The sequence below is a fragment of the Bos grunniens genome, chromosome 19 (assembly GCF_055505025.1).
Source record: "Bos grunniens cultivar Pamir isolate PY7600 chromosome 19, Bosgru_T2T1.0, whole genome shotgun sequence".
Classification (NCBI taxonomy): domain Eukaryota; kingdom Metazoa; phylum Chordata; class Mammalia; order Artiodactyla; family Bovidae; genus Bos; species Bos grunniens.
Window position 1 is genome coordinate 63,003,920 of NC_141183.1, and position 8,339 is coordinate 63,012,258.

Sequence of the window (8,339 nt, forward strand, 5' to 3'; positions counted from 1 at the left end):
CCATGGTGATGTCAGAACAACCACAACTCACTGCACAATATGTTTTGAAATGTAACGGTCATTTGGTGTTTGGACAGGAGTTCAGTCCTCAGGCATGGTCCATAGCCACCTGCACCACGCTAAAATGTCTGATTGAGGAAAATCAATTAACACGAAAACACCTTTAGGGGAGTCCTTATTCACCCTACAGGACCCCAGAGCAGTTTTAGGCTCTCTGGAACGTAAAAACTGGGGAACTGTGATAGTTCACAAAAGTATCCCAGTTCTTTTGTTCCAGAAAGCCTAAGAGAAGGATTGCTAGAAGCAGAAACTCACATTCCCATCATTCACCAGTTAGCACAATTGACCATAAGTCAAGAACTACCAAGACCCAGCCAAGGAAACATATTAATAAAATCTACCATGGATCACACATTTCCTGTGGGTTAAGTCTTAATGCTTAGCAATTTAAAAATATCATCTCATTTCACACAGCAATCTGCAAGGTAATCACCATTGTTACTTTGCAAATGCAGAAACTTTTCATACTGTTCATGGGGTTCTCAAAGCAAAAATACTGAAGTGGTTTTCCATTCCCTTCTCCAGTGGACCATGTTTTGTCAGAACTCTCCACCATGACCTGTCTGTCTTGGGTGGCCCTACATGTCATGGCTCATAGTTTCATTGAGCTAGACAAAGCTGTGATCCGTGTGAATGTGACTGGTGATGGAAGTAAAGTCCAATGCTGAAAGAACAATATTACATAGGAGCCTGGAATGTTAGGTCCATGAATCAAGGCAAATTGGAAATGGTCAAACAGGAGATGACAAGAGTGAACATCAACATTTTAGGAATCAGCGATCTAAAATGGACTGAAATAGGGGAATTTAATTCAAATGACCATTGTATCTACTACTGTGAATAAGAATCCCTTAGAATAAATGGACTAGCACTCATAGTCAACAAGAGTCCAAAATGCAGCACTAGATTGCAGTCTCAAAGACGCCAGAATTATTTCTGTTCATTTCAAAGCAAACCATTCAATAACACAGTAATCCAGGGCTATGTCCCAACTACTAATGCTAAAGAAGCTGAAGTTGAATGATTCTGTGATGACCTACAAGACCTTCTACAACTAACATAAAAAAAAATGATGTCCTCTTCATCATAGGGGACTGGAATGCAAAAATCAATAGATATCTGGAGTAACTGGCAAATTTGGCTAGGAGTACAAAATGAAGCAGGTCAAAGGCTAACAGAGTGTTGCCAAGACAATGCACTGGTTATAGCAAACACCCTCTTCCAATAACAGAAGACATGACTGTACACATGGACGTCACCAGATGATCAATACTGAAATCAGATTGATTATATTCTTTGCAGTCAAAAATGGAGAAGCTTTATACAGTCAGTAAAAATAAGACTAGGATCTGACTGTGGCTCAGATCATGAACTCATTATTGACAAATCCAGACTTAAATTGAAGAAAGTAGGGAAAACCACTAGACCATTCAGGTACAACCTAAATCAAACCCCTTAATAATTATACAGTGGAAATGACAAATATATTCAAGGAACTAGATGTGATAGACAAAGTGCCTAAAGAATTGTGGATGGAAGTTCATGACATTGCACAGGAAGTGGTGATAAAAACCGCCCCCATGAAAAAGAACTGCAAAAATGGAAAATGGTTGCCTGAGGAGGCCTTACATATAGCTGAGAAAAGAAGAGACATTAAAGACAAAGGAAAAAGGAAAGATAAATCCATCTGTATGCAGAGTTCCAAAGAATAGCAAGCAGAGTTAAGAAAGCCTTCCTCAGTGATCAGTGCAAAGAAATATAGAAAAACAATAGAATGGGAAAGACTAAAGATCTTTTCAAGAAAATTAGAGATACCAAGGGAACGTTTCTTTCAAAGATGGGCACAATAAAGGACATAATGATATGAACCTAATATAAGCAGAAGATATTAAGAAGAGATGACAAGAATACATGGAAGAACTATACACAAAAGATCTTAATGACCCAAATAACCATGATGATGTGATCACTCACCTAAAGCCAGACATCTTGGAATGTGAAGTCAAGTGGGCCTTAGGAAGCATCACTATTAGCAAAGCTAGTAGAGGTGATGGAATTCCAGCTGAGCTACTTCAAGTCCTAAAAGATAATGCTGTGAAAGTGCTGCACTCAATATGCCAGAAAATATGGAAAACTCAGCAGTGGCCACAGGACTGGAAAAGGTCAGTTTTTGTTCCAATCCCAAAGAAAGGCAATGCCAGAGAATGTTCAAACGACTGTTCAGTTGCACTTATCTCATATGTTAGCTGAGTAATGCTCAGAATTCTCCAAGATAGGCTTCAATAGTATGTGATTTAAGAACTTCCAGATGTTCAATCTGGATTTATAAAAGGCAGAGGATTAGGACTGGGAGACCACTTTCTCCCCCACAAATTCATCAAAAGATCATTTGAATGCTGAGCAACACCCACAAAACAACTTCTGAGCACTGCTAGAGGACACCAGAAAGGCAGCCCAATCCCTTTGAAAGGAGGTAGGGCAAAATATTATATATGAAAACAGAGACAAATTTAGGTATGGAGACCCGTCCTGAGTAGGGAGTTGTGAAGGAGGAGAAGTTCCCACACAGTAGGAAACCCTGTCATAGGCGTGTCTCTGGGGAGCTTTGAAATCTCAGAGGGCAACATAACTGGGAGAAAAAAAAAAAAAAAAACACCAAAGACTATGTTCCTAACTGCAACTACTAGCAGAGAAGTGTCACAGATGCTCGTGTCTGCCAGCAGTGAGTGGGAGCTGGGCAGGGAGGCATGGGCTGTGTCATTGGCCTTTAGAGTAAGAACTTGGATTGAATGCCCTGAGGACAATCTGAGGGAGCTAATGTGAGATAGCAATCCAAACCATGGGATGCCAGAAAGACCAAACAAACAAACAAAACTTCTGCTGCAAATGGAACAAAGGATTGAGTGATACCAAAGGAGTATAAGCCCACTGCCATATAGGACCCTCCCTCCTCAATGGCAGAGAGGCAGGTGTTCAACAGCCAGAGCCACAAGGCAAGGGGCTGCTGCAATCTCATCCCCAGAGACTACATCTACCACTAAATTGTCAGCAGGTTCCCAGTTGCTAACCATGTCCCTCTGGGATCCTGGACGGTTCACATTGCCAGGAGTGTCACAGCCTGAGATCAGCTCCCTAGAGGAGACACATGGCACACCTGGGAAACCAAGCAGTTGGGACCAGGGAGATCATAAAATGCAAGCTTTACCTGGGATAATATTCACCTAGCACCTGGTTGCCTGAGGTGCTTGGACCTGTGAAGGGCACAAAACACACAGCCCTTCAGGGTTTGCGCCCTTACCAAGCACCTGAGAACCTGAGCAGCACAGACCTGGAAAGTGCATGAAATTCAGGGTCCACATGACACTGTGTACTTTCAGAGCACCCTGGAGCCTGAGAAGTGTGGACCTGGGAAGTACATGCCACCTTGGTCTGTGGTAAACCCAGTGTGGCCCATGCATGGTGAGCATTCCTCACACATGCCAGTGATATTTGTTTGTAGTGTCTCTCCCCCACAGCACAACTGAACGAGTGATCTTAAATGAATGGCCACATTTGCCCCATTGTGTCAGGGTGGAAATTAGGCACTGAAGAGACCTGAAAACAGAGGAAGCCAAAATAAACAAAGATGGGGGAACTGCTCTGGAAGTGACAGGTACAAGAGATTAAAATCCTTCAGTTAATGCTGAGATTGTGCATTTGAGGGGCAACCATAGACCTTGAGAACAAGTAGTAACACGAATAAGGGACTATGTGTCACTGAACTGACCCCACACTGGGCACAACAGATCTAGAGAAATTTCCAGATATATTTTTACTATTATTACTTTTTAATTTTAATGAGTTCTTTATTCCTCCATTAACTTTCATTTTTATAACCTACCTTTCAAAAATACTATTAAAAACAATTCCCTATACATATTTTTTTTATTTTTGTGATCGATTTTGTTTTGTATTTTTTATATTGCATTTTTGAGATTTTAACATCTATTATAGATTTTTAATCTTTGCTTTTTGGTATTTGTTATAAATTTTGTGCCTTTAAGAATCTAATATTCAGTATCCATTTTCACTTAGGGATTTGGTTACTGGCTTGATTACTCTGACCTTTTGACTTTCCCTTTTCTCTTCCAGGTCACCTCTATCTCTTTCCTCCCTCTTCTCTTCTAAATATAACGCTGTGAATCTCTCTGGGTGCTGCTAGCTGTGGAGATTTCTTTCACAATTAACCTAGTGTTTTTATATTCTGTGGTATATGGATGGAGAAGTCTTGAGGCTACTGTAAGGAAAGTACCAAAAGCCAGAGACAGGAGGCTTAACTCCAGAACTTTAGAAGATCAGGGAAATCCTAGCTCAAGGGAATATTAATAGACAAGCGTTCACCCAAGAGTCTCCATACCAGCATTGAAACCAGGCTCCACTCAAGAGCCAATAAGTTGCAGTGGAAGACATGCCATGCTAATTCTCCAGCAAAACAGGAACACAACTTTGAACATTAAAAGACAGGCTGCCCAAAGCTGTGCCAAACCTATAGACACCCCAGAACTCACTACTGGACACTTCACTGCACTTCAGAGAGAAGAGATACAGGTCCACCCACCAGAATACAGATGAAAGCTCCCCCAACCAGGAAATCTTGACAAGTTCACTAGTCCAACTCCATCCACAGGGAACAGACTCCACAATTAAGAGTAAGCCCGAACTTCCAGCCTGCAGAAAACACACCACAAACACAGCAATCTAAACAAAATGAAAAGGAAGAGAAATATTCAGCAGGTTAAAAAACATGAAAAAACCCCTCCAAACCAAACAACAGAGGAGGAAATAGGGAGTCTACCTGGAAAATAATTCAGAATAATGATAGTAAAAATTATCTAGGTTGCTTCCATATCCTGGCTATTATAAACAGTGCTGCGATGAACATTGGGGTACACGTGTCTCTTTCCCTTCTGGTTTCCTCAGTGTGTATGCCCAGCAGTGGGATTGCTGGATCATAAGGCAGTTCTATTTCCAGTTTTTTAAGGAATCTCCACACTGATCTCCATAGTGGCTGTACTAGTTTGCATTCCCACCAACAGTGTAAGAGGAAGGAAAAACGCCAATACAGTATACTAACACATATATATGGAATTTAGAAAGATGATAACAATAACCCGGTGTACGAGACAGCAAAAGAGACACTGATGTATGGAACAGTCTTATGGACTCTGTGGGAGAGGGAGAAGGTGGGAAGATTTGGGAGAATGGCATTGAAACATGTAAAATATCATGTATGAAATGAGATGCCAGTCCAGGTTCAATGCACAATACTGTATGCTTGGGGCTAGTGCACTGGGACGACCCAGAGGGATGGTATGGGGAGGGAGGAGGGAGGAGGGTTCAGGATGGGGAGTACATGTATACCTGTGATGGATTCATTTTGATATTTGGCAAAACAAATACAATTATGTAAAGTTTAAAAATAAAATAAAATTTAAAAAAAAATTATCTAAAATCTTGAAAACAAATGGAGTTACAGATAAATAGACTAGAGATAAGGATTGAGAAAATGTAAGAAATGTTTAACAAGGACATAGAAGAAATAAAGAGAATGAACAATGTAATAACCAATTAAAAGCACTTTGGAGGGAACCAACAGTAAAATAACTGAGGCAGAAGAGAGGATAAATGAGGTGGAAGATAGAATGATGGAAATAAATGAAGCAGAGAGGAAAAACATAAAAAGAATTAAAAGAAATGGGGACAACTTCAGAGATCTCTGGGACAATGTTAAACACTCTGACATTTGAATCATAGGTGTCATAGAAAAAGCAGACAAAAAGAAAAGGCATGAGAAAATAGTGTAAGAGGTAATAGTTTAAAACTTCCCTAAAATGGGAAAAGAAATAGCCACCTAAGTGCAAGAATCACAGAGAATCCTGAATAGGATAAATCCAAGGTGAAACAACCCAAGGCACATATTAATCAAACTTAAAAAAATTAAACACAAAGAGAAAATATTAACAGCAGCAAGGGAAAAGCAATAAATAAATACAATGGGATTCCTATAAAGATAAAAGCTGATCTTTCAATAAAAACTCTTCAGTCCTGAAGGGAATGGCAGGACATGAATAAAGTGATGGAAGAGAAAAAACCTACAACCAAGATTACTCTACCCAGCAAGGATCTCATTCACATGAGGGAGAAATCAAAAGCTTTATAGACAAGCAAAAGCTGAGAGAATTCAGCACCACCAAACCAGCTCCTCAACGAATGCTAAAGTATTTTCTCTAGACAGGAAACACAGAAAAGGTTTATAAAATAAACCAAAAATGAAAAAGTAAATGGTAATGGGATCATACTTATGAATAATTGCCTTAAATTTAAATGGGTTAAATGCCCCAACCAAAAGACAAAGACTGGCCAAATGGATACAAAAATAAGACCCCTATATATGCTGTCTACAAGAGACCCACCTGAAACCTTAGGGACACATACAGACTGAAAGTGAGGGGCTGGAAAAACATATTTCATGCAAATGAAGACCAAAAGAGAGCAGGAGTAGCAATACTCATATCAGATAAAATAGACTTTGAAATAAAGACCAAGGTAAGAGACAAAGAAGAACACTACATAATGATCATAGGATCAAGTCAAGAAGAAGATATAACAGTTATAAATATATATGCATCCAACATAAGAGCACCTCAATACATAAGGCAAATGCTAACAGGTGTGAAAAGGAAAATTAACACTAACACACAATAATAGTGGGGGACTTTAATATCTCACTCACACCTATGGACAGATCTACCAAACAGAAAATTAGCAAGGAAACACAGCTTTAAACGATACAATGGACCAGTTAGACCTAATTGATATCTATAGGACATTTCACCCCCAAACAATAAATTTCACCTATTTCTCAAGTGCTCATGGAACATTCTCCAGGATAGATCACATCCTGGGCCACAGATATAGACTTGGTAAATTTTTAAAAATCAACATCAATTCAAGCATCTTTTCAACTACAGGGGAAAATAGCTATTAAAAACTCAAGCATATGGAGGCTAAACAACACATGGAAGAAATCAAAAAGGAAATCAAAATATGTGTGAGTGAGTGAGCGAGTGAAAGATTCTCAGTCATGTCTGACTCTTTGTGACCCTCAAGGACTGGGGCCTGCCAGGCTCCTCTGTCCATGGAATTCTTCAGGCCAGAATACTGAAGTGTGTTGCCATTCCCTTCTCCAGGGGATCTGCCCAACTCAGGGATTGAACCCAGGTCTCTCATATTGCAGGCAGATGGTAAATATACTGTCTGAGCCTCAAGGGATAGAAACAAATGGAAATGAAAACACAAAAACCCCAAACATATGGGATTCAGTAAAAGCAGGGCAAAGAATGAGCTTCATAGCAATACAAGCCTACCTCAGGAAACAAGAGAAACATCAAATAAACAACCTAAGTTTACACCTACAGCAACTAGAAAAAGAAGAACAAAAGAACTCCAAAGTTAGTAGAAGGCAAGTAATCATTAACACCAGAGCAGAAATAAATGGAAAAAAAAAAAAAAAAAAAAAGAGGAGGAAACAAAGCAAAGATCAACAAAACTAAAAACTGGTTCTTTGAGAAGATAAACAGTCAAACTGTTAGCCAGATTCATCAAGGAAAAAAAAAAAAAAAGGAGAGGAGTCAAATCAATAAAATTAGAAATGAGAATGAGAAATCACAATAGACAACACAGAAATACAAAAGATCATAAAAGACTACTATGAGCAATCATATGCCAATAAAATTGACAACCTGGAAGAAATGGACAACTTGGAAGACATGGACAAATTCTTAGAAAACTATAACAGCAATTATATGCCAATAAAATGGACAACTTGGAAAAATGGAGAATTTCTTAGAAAAGTATAAGCTTCCTGGTTCAAAACTGAACCAGGGTGCTCGCTTCGGCAGCACATATACTAAAATTGGAACGATACAGAGAAGATTAGCATGGCCCCTGCGCAAGGATGACACGCAAATTCGTCAAGCGTTCCATAAAAAAAAAAAAAAAAAAAAAAAAAACTGAACCAGGAAGAAATAGAACATCTTAACAGACCCATCACAAGCACAGAAATCGAAATGGTAGTAAAAAAATCTTCCGACAAACATAAACCCAGGGCCACATGGCTTCACAGGTAAATTCTACCAAAAATTTAGCAAAGAGCTAACACCTATTCTACTCAAAGTTTTCCAGAAAATTCCAGAGGAAGGTAAACTTCAAAACTCATTCTATAAGGCCAACATCACCCT

General features: G+C 39.2%; 1 non-coding gene across 1 annotated transcript; it reads left to right on the plus strand.

Annotated features, from left to right (window-relative positions):
* The first annotated feature begins 7,984 nt into the window (after window positions 1-7,984).
* Window positions 7,985-8,091, plus strand: LOC147352811 (U6 spliceosomal RNA). The gene has a single exon (XR_015148520.1). It is a non-coding gene; the product is annotated as a U6 spliceosomal RNA (small nuclear RNA).
* The last annotated feature ends 248 nt before the right edge of the window (window positions 8,092-8,339 follow it).